This window comes from Musca autumnalis, unplaced genomic scaffold (assembly GCF_047663935.1).
Source record: "Musca autumnalis isolate F117 unplaced genomic scaffold, ASM4766393v1 scaffold_3, whole genome shotgun sequence".
Taxonomy (NCBI): domain Eukaryota; kingdom Metazoa; phylum Arthropoda; class Insecta; order Diptera; family Muscidae; genus Musca; species Musca autumnalis.
The window spans coordinates 33,237,281-33,250,573 of record NW_027411866.1 but is presented as its reverse complement, the minus strand read 5'-3'; the positions used below and the strand labels follow the sequence as shown (position 1 = coordinate 33,250,573).

Sequence of the window (13,293 nt, the reverse complement as noted above, 5' to 3'; positions counted from 1 at the left end):
GGGTTCTGGAGTGACTTAACCGTTGCCCACAATTCACTTATTCCGGCTCCAATGTGGCACTTTGGTGTTGTCAAATTTCCTGGAGGTAGTGCTTTTAGAAAGACAGATCGTCACTGCTGCGTACCATTAAGCAAATGCAGTAACCCAGCCAGCCTTCGTCAAATAATAATTTCATTTTCCTATCTTATCAGATTACCACTTGGCGAATATGAATTTTTTACATACCAATCCACAGTGCAACTTCATGTTCCATTACTTCCCCTCTTTCGGAGTATGCATGTTGGATGGAATTAGGCTTTAAGATTTTGTGTGTTTTTGTTTTGCTCTGCTGTGAATCTTCTGTCTCCCTCTCATCTTCGGCTTAAGAAGAATATCATCTAAACTTAATGTAAATATGTATTATTATAGGATAATGGTACCTTTTAAAAAGCTTCTAAGCAGGAACGTAGGCTAAGAGGGGATTGTTCACCCATTTAAACCAAAATACACCTTCACTACACAATTTTTATTAACTGGGGGTATTTGTCTTACTTTTCGATTTCCACCTACGCCTCTCTTCTTGTTTTCATGATGTGTTTTAGGTATTATCTCTTTTTTAAGTATGGTGTTGTTAATGCTGTTGTTGTTGTTGCCATCATTCCACTATAATTGTAATAATAACGCGTTAAATGTAATGCTACAGTCTTCGGCGAAACTATTATACCCAAAGTATTTTATCCATTTGGGACAAAAATTGTGGAACGAAGACATTTTGTATGTCTTTCGACACAACTGAAATCACCTATAACCGAATGCTTTCTACAGTAAATAGAGACTTAAACCTACGATTTTACCCGTTGATAGCGATAAAAGTCCGAAACAACTGACATAGTCTGTAACTGTATCAGTTGTTTCGGACTTCTGAAGCCATTATAGGCTAGGTGGCTTCAGTTGTCTGAAGGTAATCCAAGTGTTTGGCCTATTGCAATTTTCCACAACGGTTATCAATTCTGTCGTAGATGTTCCCTGTAGCTAACATTACCTATTTCGTTCGCCATAACTGAGCTCCACTGTATCAGAAATCACTTTGTTTTGGATTTTCTTCAAAATTTTTCGACTAAAATTTTTTTGGTTCCTTAGGCTGTACAGCCTACACACCCATACACTTGCATAAAGATTTACATTTAGAACTTTTTCACTACTTGAAAAATACTTGGAAAATTGAACATGAAGAAGAAGATGAAGAATAAAAAGAATATCGAACTCCTACTTACCGAATATATTAAAAAAGTTGTTGCATTTCTTGAATTGTGTGTTATCCTCTAGACACTCATGTGTCTGTCTGTCGCTTGTTGTAGTTATTATTGTAGTTATTCTTGGTGCTAGTTTTCAATGTTTTGTGGTTATTCTAAATACAATTATATTCTAAGTTTTAAGTAAAGTTTTTTGTTGTTGTCGTATTTTTAGTTTCTTAGTTTTTTTTTTTGTAGTTAACTACAGTGTGAGTCTAAAGAATAGGAACTTTATGTTTTAGATTGAGATTTTTTGTTGTAGTTTTTGTAGCGATTTTTTTCGTAATGAATCTACGATTCGAATTTATTTTTCAATCCGCCATATTGGAGGAACTTTGTGGAACAACATTTGTAATAGTATTTGTTGTTGTTGTATTGCTGTTTTATTTTATATAGGAACCATGGTTGTTTATCTGCAAAGAAAGGAAAAAAAAGAAGAGAGATATTAGAACAAAAGTTTTAATAGTCATAGAAAATATATTTTTTAAAATCGGAAGAGTCTTTAGAGACATGCAAAATGAAGTCATTCAAGAAGAGCAGATGTGAGACAGTCCTTATATACGAGCAGCATTCTTTATAAACGAGCTGAAGGGAGTCTTTATAGCTCTAGATGAGCTGAAACGAGCTGAATGGGGTCTATAAAGACTCCATTCAGCTCGACTATGAAGACTCCCTTCAACTCGTCTATTAATCAAAATCTTAATAGACTAGCTGAAGGGAGTCTTTATAGACTAGCTGAAGGGAGTCTTTATAGACGGGCTGAAGGGAGCCTTTATAGACGAGCTGAAAGGAGTCTTTATAGACGAGCTGAAGGGAGTATTTATAGACGAGCTGAAGGGAGTATTTATAGACGAGCTGAAAAGAGTCTTTATAGACGAGCTGAAGGGAGTCTTTATAGACGAACTGAAGGGAGTCTATATAGACGAGCTGAAGGGAGTCTTTATAGACGAGCTGAAGGGAGTCTATATAGACCAGCTGAAGGGAGCCTTTATAGACGAGCTGAAGGGAGTCTATATAGACCAGCTGAAGGGAGCCTTTATAGACGAGCTGAAAGGAGTCTTTATAGACGAGCTGAAGGGAGTCTTTATAGACGAGCTGAAGGGAGTATTTATAGACCAGCTGAAGGGAGCCTTTATAGACGAGCTGAAGGGAGTCTATATAGACCAGCTGAAGGGAGCCTTTATAGACGAGCTGAAAGGAGTCTTTATAGACGAGCTGAAGGGAGTATTTATAGACGAGCTGAAGGGAGTATTTATAGACGAGCTGAAAGGAGTCTTTATAGACGAGCTGAAGGGAGTCTTACAGACGAGCTGAAGGGAGTCTATATAGACGTGCGGAAGGGAGTCTTTATAGACGAGCGGAAGGGAGTCTTTATAGAAGAGCTGAAGTAAGTCTTTACAAACGATCTGAATAGGGTCTTTAGAGACGATGGGAATGGACTCTTTAGAGACTAGCTGAACGGAGTCTTTATAAACGAGCTGAACAGAGTCTTTATAGACGAGTTGAAGGGAGTCTTTATAGACGAGCTGAAGGGAGTCTTTATAGACGAGCCGAAGGGAGTCTTTATAGACGAGCGGAAGGGAGTCTTTATAGACGAGCGGAAGGGAGTCTTTATAGACGAGCGGAAGGGAATCTTTATAGACGAGCTGAAGGGAGTCTTTATAGACGAGCGGAAGGGAGTCTTTATAGACGAGCGGAAGGGAGTCTTTATAGACGAGCGGAAGGGAATCTTTATAGACGAGCTGAAGGGAGTCTTTATAGACGAGCGGAAGGGAGTCTTTATAGACGAGCTGAAGGGAGTCTTTATAGACAAGCCGAAGGGAGTCTTTATAGACGAGCTGAAGGGAGTCTTATAGACGAACTGAAGGGAGTCTTTATAGACGAGCGGAAGGGAGTCTTTATAGACGAGCTGAAGGAAGTCTTTATAGAGGAGCTGAAGGGAGTCTTTATAGACGAGCGGAAGGGAGTCTTTATAGACGAGCGGAAGAGAGTCTTTATAGAAGAGCGGAAGGGAGTCTTTATAGATGAGCGGAAGGGAGTCTTTATAGACGACCGGAAGGGAGTCTTTATAGACGAGCGGAAGGGAGTCTTTATAGACGAAATGAAGGGAGTATTTATAGACGAAATGAAGGCGGTCTTTATACACGAGCTGAAGGGAGGTTTATAGGCGAGCTGAAGCGAGTATTTGTAGACGAGCTGAATGCAGGCTTTATAGACGAGCGGAAGGGAGTCTTTATAGACGAGCGGAAGGGAGTCTTTATAGACGAGCGGAAGGGAGTCTTTATAGACGAGCGGAAGGGAGTCTTTATAGACGAGCGGAAGGGAGTCTTTATAGACGAGTGGAAGGGAGTATTTATAGACGAGCGGAAGGGAGTCTTTATAGAAGAGCGGAAGGGAATCTTTTTAGAGGACCGGAAGGGAGTCTTTATAGACTAGCGGAAGGGGGTCTTTATAGACGAAATGAAGGGAGTATTTATAGACGAGCGGAAGGGAGTCTTTATAGACGAGCGGAAGGGAGTCTTTATAGACGAGAGGAAGGGAGTCTTTATAGATGAGCGGAAAGGAGTCTATATAGACGAGCGGAAGGGAGTCTTTATACACGAGCGGAAGGTAGTCTTTATAGACGAGCGGAAGTCATTCTTAATAGACGGGCGGAACATGAGGCAGTCTTTATAGACTAACCGGATGGTGTCCTTATAGACGAGCTGAAGATAGTCTTTATAGACCATCTGGGTCCATCTAATCTACATTATATGGCCACAGTTGCCATCTACTCTACAGTAGATGACAACTCGCGCCATCTATTCTACAGTAAATGGCCCCTGGGACCATCTACTCTACAGTAGATGACCACTGGGGCCATCTACTCTGCAGTAGATGACAACTGGGACCATCTAGTCGACAGTAGATGAACAATGGGGCCATCTACTCTACAGTAGATGACCACTGGGGCCATCTACTCTACAGTAGATGACCACTGGGACCATCTACTCTACAGTAGATGACCACTGGGACCATCTACTCTACAGTAGATGACCTCTGGGCCATCTACTCTCAGTAGATGACCACTTTGGCCATCTATTCTACAGTAGATGACCACTGGGTTCATCTACTCTTCATCAACCGCATAAAAGAATAAAATTCCACAGAAACCGACCGAAATCCGTTTGTTTCGTTTTTATCTTTTTATTTCTCATTGGGATTTACCGCTGTCCATTTGGAGCTTGTAACCCCGCCGAAAATACAGTCCGCTTATTCTTTTTCTGTCCATAGTTACAAGCCCATTTGTTCATGGGCCATCTACTCCACAAAAGATGACCACTGGCGCCATCTACACTACAGTAGATGACCACTGGGGCCATCTACTCTGCAGTAGATGATCACTGGGGCCATCTACTCTACACTAGATGACCACTGGGGCCATCTACTCTGCAGTAGATGACCACTGGGGCCATCTACTCTATAGTAGATGACCACTGAGGCCATCTGCTCTACACTAGATGACCACTAGGGCCATCTACACTACAGTAGATGACCACTGGGCCATCTGCTCTACAGTAGATGACCACTGGCGCCATCTACTCTACAGTACATGACCACTGGCGCCATCTACTCTACAGTAGATGACCACTGGGGCCATCTACTCTACAGTAGATGACCACTGGGGCCATCTACTCAACAGTGGATGACCATTGGGGCCATGACCACTGTGGCCATCTACTCTACAGTAGATGCCCACTGGGGCCATCTACTCTACACTAGATGACCACTGGGGCCATCTACTCTACAGTAGATGACCACTGGGGCCATATACACTACAGTAGATGACCACTGGGGCCATATACACTGCAGTAGATGACCACTGGGGTCATTTACACTACAGTAGATGACCACTGGGCCATCTGCTCTACAGTAGATGACCACTGGCGCCATCTACTCTATAGTACATGACCACTGGCGCCATCTACTCTACGGTAGATGACCACTGGGGCCATCTACTCTACAGTAGATGACCACTGGGCCATCTGCTCTACAGTAGATGACCACTGGCGCCATCTACTCTACAGTACATGACCACTGGCGCCATCTACTCTACGGTAGATGACCACTGGGGCCATCTACTCTACAGTAGATGACCACTGGGGCCATCTACTCTACAGTAGATGACCACTGGGGCCATCTACTCTACAGTAGATTACCACTGGGGCCATCTACTCTACAGTTGTTGACCACTGGGGCCATCTACTCTACAGTAGATGACCACTGGAGCTATCTACACTACAGTAGATGACCACTGGGGTCATCTACTCTACAGTAGATGACCACTGGGGCCATCTACTCTACAGTAGATGACCACAGGGGCCATCTACTCTACAGTAGATGACCACTGGGGCCATCTACTCTACAGTAGATGACCACTGGGGCCATCTACTCTACAGTAGATGACCACTGGGTCCATCTACTCTACAGTAGATGACCACTGGGTCCATCTACTCTACAGTAGATGACCACTGGGGCCATCTACTCTACAGTAGATGACCACTGGGGCCATCTACTCTACAGTAGATGACCACTGGGGCCATCTACTCTACAGTAGATGACCACTGGGGCCATCTACTCTACAGTAGATGACCACTGGGGCCATCTACTCTACAGTAGATTACCACTGGAGCCATCTACTCTACAGTAGATGACCACTGGGGCCATCTACTCTACAGTAGATTACCACTGGGGCTATCCAATTTGAAGTACTCTATCCATTAACTCCGCACTGTAATTCCATCAATAAACCCACACACACAGACACATACACTTGCGCATATAAATTTCAATCAAGTGACATAACAATGCTGTGACAGTGCGTATGGCGAAGTTGTGTGCGTGAGTGTCACCAAAATGACTGGATGAAATGTACAAAACAAAAAGAAAAATCCAGTCGTGTTGTTGTTTTTGCACGTCATTTGCAATAACAAACATCAGCTTTAGGAGATAAGCAAATGTAGTTGCATCCGAAAAAACTTACAGACACATACAAGCACATCTGCACTTACACTAATAGGTATCCAAAATGGAAATGCATTCGAAAACAAACTAACAATGCATCAAAAGCAACAACAGTGTGTGTGTTAAGGGGAGAGAGAGGGGAATGCAACCAATATAAGTTCGCCATGGCCTTCTCATCAACATAGACTTACACACACATACGAGTACATCGCTTTTTTGTTTATTCCTGACACTATCTGGTATTCATTTAAATCACGAATCATTTAAAATTCCCCCTCTCCTAACCCCGATTGGACACATGCGGCCCTGTTCCTTTACTTCTCCATACCAAACTAAAAACCCACAAATCTTTTGGCCCAAACAAATGATGGTTTGTTGTTGATGCTGTTGCTGTTGTTGTTGTTTTGTATTTATGCTGCAGACAATGAACAATTTTTTAAAATGAAAACTTATTACAGCAGCCACAAATGCATTACACAGGATGGGGCTATATGGATCACAAGAAAGGAGGAAAGGGAAATTATTTGCTATTTTTCTAGGAATTTTGTATGAACTAATTTTACATGAGGATGAGGACCAAAAAGTCAGAGGTATCATAATGCCATTTCAAATTTCAACACACACAAACATAGGTGTATTTGATTATTCTCTTTTCCTCTTCTGTACATTGGTATGTGTAAATAATGCATTGTTTCACACCATATACGCTTTTCATATCTCCCCATCCAACCAACCAAGCTTGTTATGTTAAGTTGCATTACAGGGGGGATTATCTGCTTGTAATCCCCAAAAAGAGGATTACAATGAAGTTTTTGTTAAATATGGAAAGCGAGACAAGCGAGTTAAGTTAATTGGACCTAAGAGATAATGAGCATGCAAAAGGCTAGGGTCACTTCATTTATATGGATGGCTGACCAGGGATATTGTCCGCAAGGTAGGGATTGACAATGGATGACAACTTAGGTTTGTAACAATTGAAAAAGGAATCAGCGGGATTTGCAGACAACTAAATATCCTCAGCCTATGACTGTACAAAAATAGGAGGGATTGAAATAAATTTTCTAAGAACAGATCCCTAATTGTTAAGAATATAATTTCCTTTGTTGGCAATAGAAGTTTTGGAAGCTTCTTGCGTAATTTTAAGGTGTTTGTGAGGTAGGTATCGCAAACAGTGGGCTAATTAATCCCTGTCAGTGGATTAATTAAATATTGTATCAATAGACGAACATGGGAATCTTTGTGGACGATTTGAAGGGAGTACTTATGGATCAGTAGAAATATGGACCAGCCCTTATAGACAAGCAGAGGAGAGTCTTTATAGACTAACAGAAAGAGCCCTTTTTGACCAGCAGAATCGGGGCAGACGGGTGCTTTTTAAAGACAAGCAGAAGGGAGCCTCTCAATCCTTCATATATACATTAAAAGACATCACTACGTGATTTTATATTATTTAGGCGGGATTTCTGGAACTTTTGGGTCATTATCGAGGAAAGTAGGAAGAATAAAATAATAGCGTTGTAATAGAGACCAAATATACTATCTGCAGAAGAACCCCTGAACAAACGAACAGTTAGTTTGTGCGGGAGGTATACGAAGCAGAAGTCCTAATATACGAAGCAGAAGTCCTATGCGGGAGGTATGCGATGCAGAAGTCCTAAATATCTCGGGAAGCACCTCTACCTGAATAGAATAGATCTTCATACCGTACTATGTTGGAGTACAGTCCATCGTGGATATGAATTTATCATTGAGGGTCACACCTTCCGATACTCATAGTACCCACCAGTCATTTTATTTGCTCACCATAGGATTTTTAACACCTTTGCCAACGACAAAATTATATCCCTGAACTGGCTTAGGTTAGGTTTGGGGATGTGCAGCCACTAACTTGTGACTGCGTCACTCGGAGACCTTCCGGTCCATTGTGATCATCCATTAGAAAAAAGAGTAAAATGATGTAAAGAAAAGAGGAGGTGGGAAAGAGAGGAGAGAGAGGAAAGAAATAAAAAAGAGGAAGTTATTAAAAAGTAAAAAACAATAAATTACAAGGAAGTTTAAGAGAGGAGGAATAGCTTTACTCAGGTTCAACAGAGAGTTCGTTCTTTTGACTGACAGAGACGGCCATATGGATCTAGCCATAATGCACCTAGGTTCATTATGCCACAATTCATTGGCTCTTTCGTCCGAGAACGCTTCAATTTTTTGGAAGAAATGACAAATGGTTGCTTTGATGGAGTCAGCGATAGCTAGATCAGTAGACTGCGATCCTCGTCTAGCTAATTCATCTGCTCTTTCATTACCCAGATAGTCGCGGTGTCCTGGTACCCAGCATAGCCGAAAGCCGTTAGCTAGCGTTCCCAGGGCTGATCTGCACTTAAGGACGACATCGGATTTGATGTTGCAGGATTTGATGGCTTTAAGAGCCGCTTGACTATCCACAAAGATAGTCACCGGTTCAAAGATTACTGCATCCAAACTTTTTATCAATTCCGCTGCCTTCCAAATCGCGAAGATTTCAGCCTGGAAGACACTACAGTTGCTGTCTAGCCTGTAGGTGTACTCCATCTTGGAACCGTCTGTATAAAAAGCCAGACCGTCCAGAGGGGGGTTATTGCGGTTCCAGTCGTCTCTACTAGGTATAACGACGTCTATCAGAACTGGTGATATATAGTCGCTCAGTTTCACGCGTTGGTTCACATTTATACCTGATTCGTTCAGGATACATCCATGCCCATAGGCACAACCCCGCCAGAGATCCTGTTCATGCAGCCGTAGGGCACTGCGAGTTGCCTGACACTTAATGCTGAGACGCAATGGTTTTAAGTTCAGCATTGCGTTCGGAGCAGCCTGTGGTGTGCTCCTGGTGGCTCCAGTTATGAGAATCGCGGCAGCCCTTTGCACCTTGTCAAGCCTACTGGATGTCGATTTTTATCGCAGTGAGTGCCACCAAACAAGAGAACCATAGGATAAAATGGGTCTAACCACGATGTTATACAACCAGTGTATAATCGATGGGTTTAGACCCCAACTTTTCCCAATAGAATTCTTGCATGAATAAAGCGCAATCAATCCTCTCTTCGCCTGCTCCTCAGCATTCCTATTCCATCGCAATTGACAGTCCAGGATTGTGCCAAGGTACTTTGCCTCGGGCGAGCGCTGAAGCTGCACTCCGTCCAGTGTTGGTGGTACAAATACGCCGAGCTTACGCTTTATCGTGAACATTACCAGTTCTGTCTTGGTTGGGTATATTCCAAGTCCATTGGCCTTAGCCCAGCGCGACAGCGTCGATAATGCTCCCTGCATAAGCTCCGAAATGGTTGACGGAAACTTACCGGAAATCAGTAGTACTACGTCATCCGCATAAGCAACAACTTTAATAACTTGATTGTCCAGGTCAGTCAAAATATTGTTAATAACAAGTAGCCACACTAACGGTGAGAGCACCCGCCTTAAACTGCATTCAAACGAAAATTTAGAATTTTTTCCAAATTGTTTTAAGAGCTTTTGGTAATTTGACGGGAAGAAAGTTGAAAATTTCAAAACGATCCTCAAACAGCCCTTAAATTGTGCTGAGTCAAAAACTTTTATTTGTTTGCAGAATTTTGAAGAGCTTCCGGATCATTAGTTCAGAAGCTATGAAGTTGCCTACGAAATAAATATGTCGTTAGAATCAAAAAGATTCTCGAACAGCTCTTAAAGTGAACTCAAGCGAAAATTTTGAATATTTTGGTTGATTTTTACTAGTTTTTGCGTCATTATGTCGGGAAGCATAGATTTGCCCACGAAAAAACTGTTTCAGCACCACAAGGAAATTTCAAAACTATCTTCGAACAGCTCTTTATATGCACTTAAGCGATTTTTTTTAACTTTTTGAGGAAGGTTCCCTAATGAGCTTGTCGATATAGAACTTCTTGGAACTTCATGTATGTACATTCGGAAGAAATAGCACGATTTTAAAATCGGATATTCTTATAGACCATTATTTCAGGAAACATGGGCTTGTCAAAAAAAAAAAAAAAAAATTGTCACGGTGCGCCTTAACTAAATTTAAATGAAAGGTGTTTACACCTGGGAAGTTTTTGCTGTTTCTGAAACTACAATGTTCATAGATGAGAAAATTCAAAAAAAAAAAAAACAAGTAAGAACGGCATTAAGTTCGGCCTGGCCGAACTTGTTATACCCTCCACCACGAGTTGTATTGAAGTAAAATGGAACAATTAGTTTCCTTTCGTTTATGAAGAAGACAAAATACCAATTTCAGTCATTTCTGTGGGATATTGACGGCACAACCTTCAGAATTACGAAAATCAGGAGTTATTGTTCTAGGAGGCTATATCGAAACGTGCACCTATACCGACGAATTTCAGGCGGAAATGGGGCTATATAAAGGCGTGGACCTATACCAACAAATTTCAGGTGGAACGTTTTATATCCTCAACGAAGACTAATTAACAAATTTCAACCATTTTGGTGGCATAATGAAGCTAAAACCTCCAAAATACCGAATATCGGGAGGTACCGTTCTATGAGGGCTATATAATGGCGTGGATCTATAACAACAAATTTCAGGTGGAAAGTTTCATACACTCAACGATAACTAAATACCAAATTTCAGCCATTTTGGTAGGAGAATGAAGCTAAAACCTTAAAAATACCGAAAATCGGGAGGTACCGTTCTATGGGGACTATATCAAAACGTGGACCGATACATATATCCATTTCAATACCAACCATATTGCAAGTAATAAAAACTTTTGTACCAAATATTGACTCTCTATCTTTAAAATTGCGAGCTGTATATTGATTTCAACAGACAGACTGACGGACAGACGGACATGGTTAAATCGACATATGTAGAATTTTATGCTGATCAATAATATATTTACCTTATAGGGTTTCCGAAGAATATTTCGATGTGTTACAAACGGAATGACAAATTTAATTATACCCTCCATATGGTGGAGGGTATAAAACACAAAAAAAAAATCGCCGGAGGAATTTTCAAATAAATCGCGGTCAAAGTTAACATTTTTAGGGCTTTTTTAGGGTTTCACGATTTTGCTTGGAAACCGCAAGCCCTATAGAAATGGGATTAAAGAAAATGTTGTAGCAGTGGAAATTCTCTACAATATTGACCTGAATGGTATTATCGTAGGTTTTACCATTTTTGAGATATAGAAATTCAAATGGAGAAAATCTTTTAGCTGTGAAAATTATCTATAAGATTGGTTTTCGTAATTTTTTCCTAGGTTGTACCATTTTTGAGATAGCTGGATCGAATTCAAACTATCTGAAATTAATTTGTGGTTTCTAAAATCATGATTCCATCATATATAGTGTAGTCATCATGTACATTAAAAACATGATTGTTTTTTTCTATGTGATTTTTCTATGTGTAGTTAGGTTTTTAACCCTTGATATCCAAAGTTCTCTTCCAATTAAATCTCTCTAGGTGACAGTACTTCGGGTGAGATGTACTTAGAGCTGTGTCTGTGTAGATGTTTATAAGTGGTTTTCGTAGCTTACACCTTGTTTATTTTGGGAGGTTAAGACCTCCGCTCGACAGGTTTCGGTACATAAAAAGCATGACAATCTTTAACAAGAACGTTTCAATGTATCTCGGTAAATAATAAAGATCATACGAGCCAAATTCGAATTTGGTTACCCTTTACCTTTTATTCTTTTACAAGAAATAGTTCTTAAGTCTAATCAGGCAAAGTTGGATAGTGTGAAACGTTCCTGCAACAACTCTATACATAAAAGCTGGGGGCTAAGACCTCTAAGTCTATCAATTCAATACTGGATAGTTTACAGTTTACATAGGCGCGCTTAAAAGCACTCTGAAGGCTGCGCTAAATACAATGCTAGTCATTAAACCATTGAACCTTCTTGATCTTTTTCCAATTGAGAGCGACTGTAGCCACGATAAAGATTTATTATACCCTCAGCATTTATGCTGACTAGGGTATATACACATTCATACGGGCAAATTGTGCCTCATCGAAATAGTGGTTTTAGACCCCAAGTATGTTTGGACGAAATGTGTGTCAGACAGTTTGGAGTCGATTTAGCCATGTCCGTCCGTCTGTCTGTCTGGCAGGATGGCGCGCACGATAACTCTCGAACAATGCAACCGATCGGGTCCAAAATATGGCATTCGTAATATTTTGTCCAAACTTAGTTAAACTTGGAAGATGGGCCCTATCGTTCAACTCCTTCGGGTACGATACGATAACTCTTGAAGGGAGTAACCGAATTGGCCATAACTTTTTTGGACATCGTAATATTTCTACCAGACATAAATCAAGTTCTAATATGGACTATATCGGTCCACTCCTTCGGGTTCCCCCACACAAAATTTCGGAAAAGTGCAGTTTAAGACCTCCTCTCGAATCCTTTTGATTTTGGTTGTAACAACTTGTATTCGCTGCCCCATTACGACGGTAAAAGTTTTTTCGTGGGCAACTCCATACCTCCTGAGAAAATGGCCTGAAGGCTGTAAAAAAACCAAAAAACCTGAAAGCTGGAGCATGCGGTAACTCTCGAACAGATAAACCGATTCGATCCAAAATTTGGCTATCGTAATATTTTGCCCAAAGTTAAATCATGTTCTATGATGGGCCTTATCGGTCCATTCCTTTGGGTACCTCCCCCGCAATAGTTCAAAACTTTTCGCTAAAATGGTGCCCACTATAATTCTCGAAGGCTGTAACCGAATTGGTCCATACTTCGGACATCGTTTTATTTCTACGAGACATAGATCAGGTTAGAATATGGACTATATTTGTCAACGCCTTCTGATACCTCCCACACAAAAGTTCGAAAATATTCTTAAAAGGGTACGCGCGATATCTCCGAATGGAGTAAACGATTTGGCTCATACTTTGTATCTCGAAATGTTTTTTCCAAATTTAGTTTATGTTACAACGTGGGCCCTATCGGTTCACTCCTTAGGGTATCACCCACACAAATGTTCAACATTTTTTTTAAGTGCGGTTAAGGGTTTGTCCAATGATCC

At 41.0% G+C, this 13,293-nt stretch overlaps 1 protein-coding gene across 2 annotated transcripts in view; it reads right to left on the bottom strand.

Annotated features, from left to right (window-relative positions):
• LOC141399644 (uncharacterized) overlaps positions 1-13,293 on the bottom strand; it is a 264,879-nt gene that overhangs the window by 74,233 nt on the left and 177,353 nt on the right. For both annotated transcript variants that reach the window (XM_073978762.1, XM_073978763.1), the window contains one exon: positions 1,254-1,684. The gene's annotated coding sequence lies outside the window, so the exon portion shown is untranslated. The remainder of the gene's footprint in view (positions 1-1,253; positions 1,685-13,293) is intronic.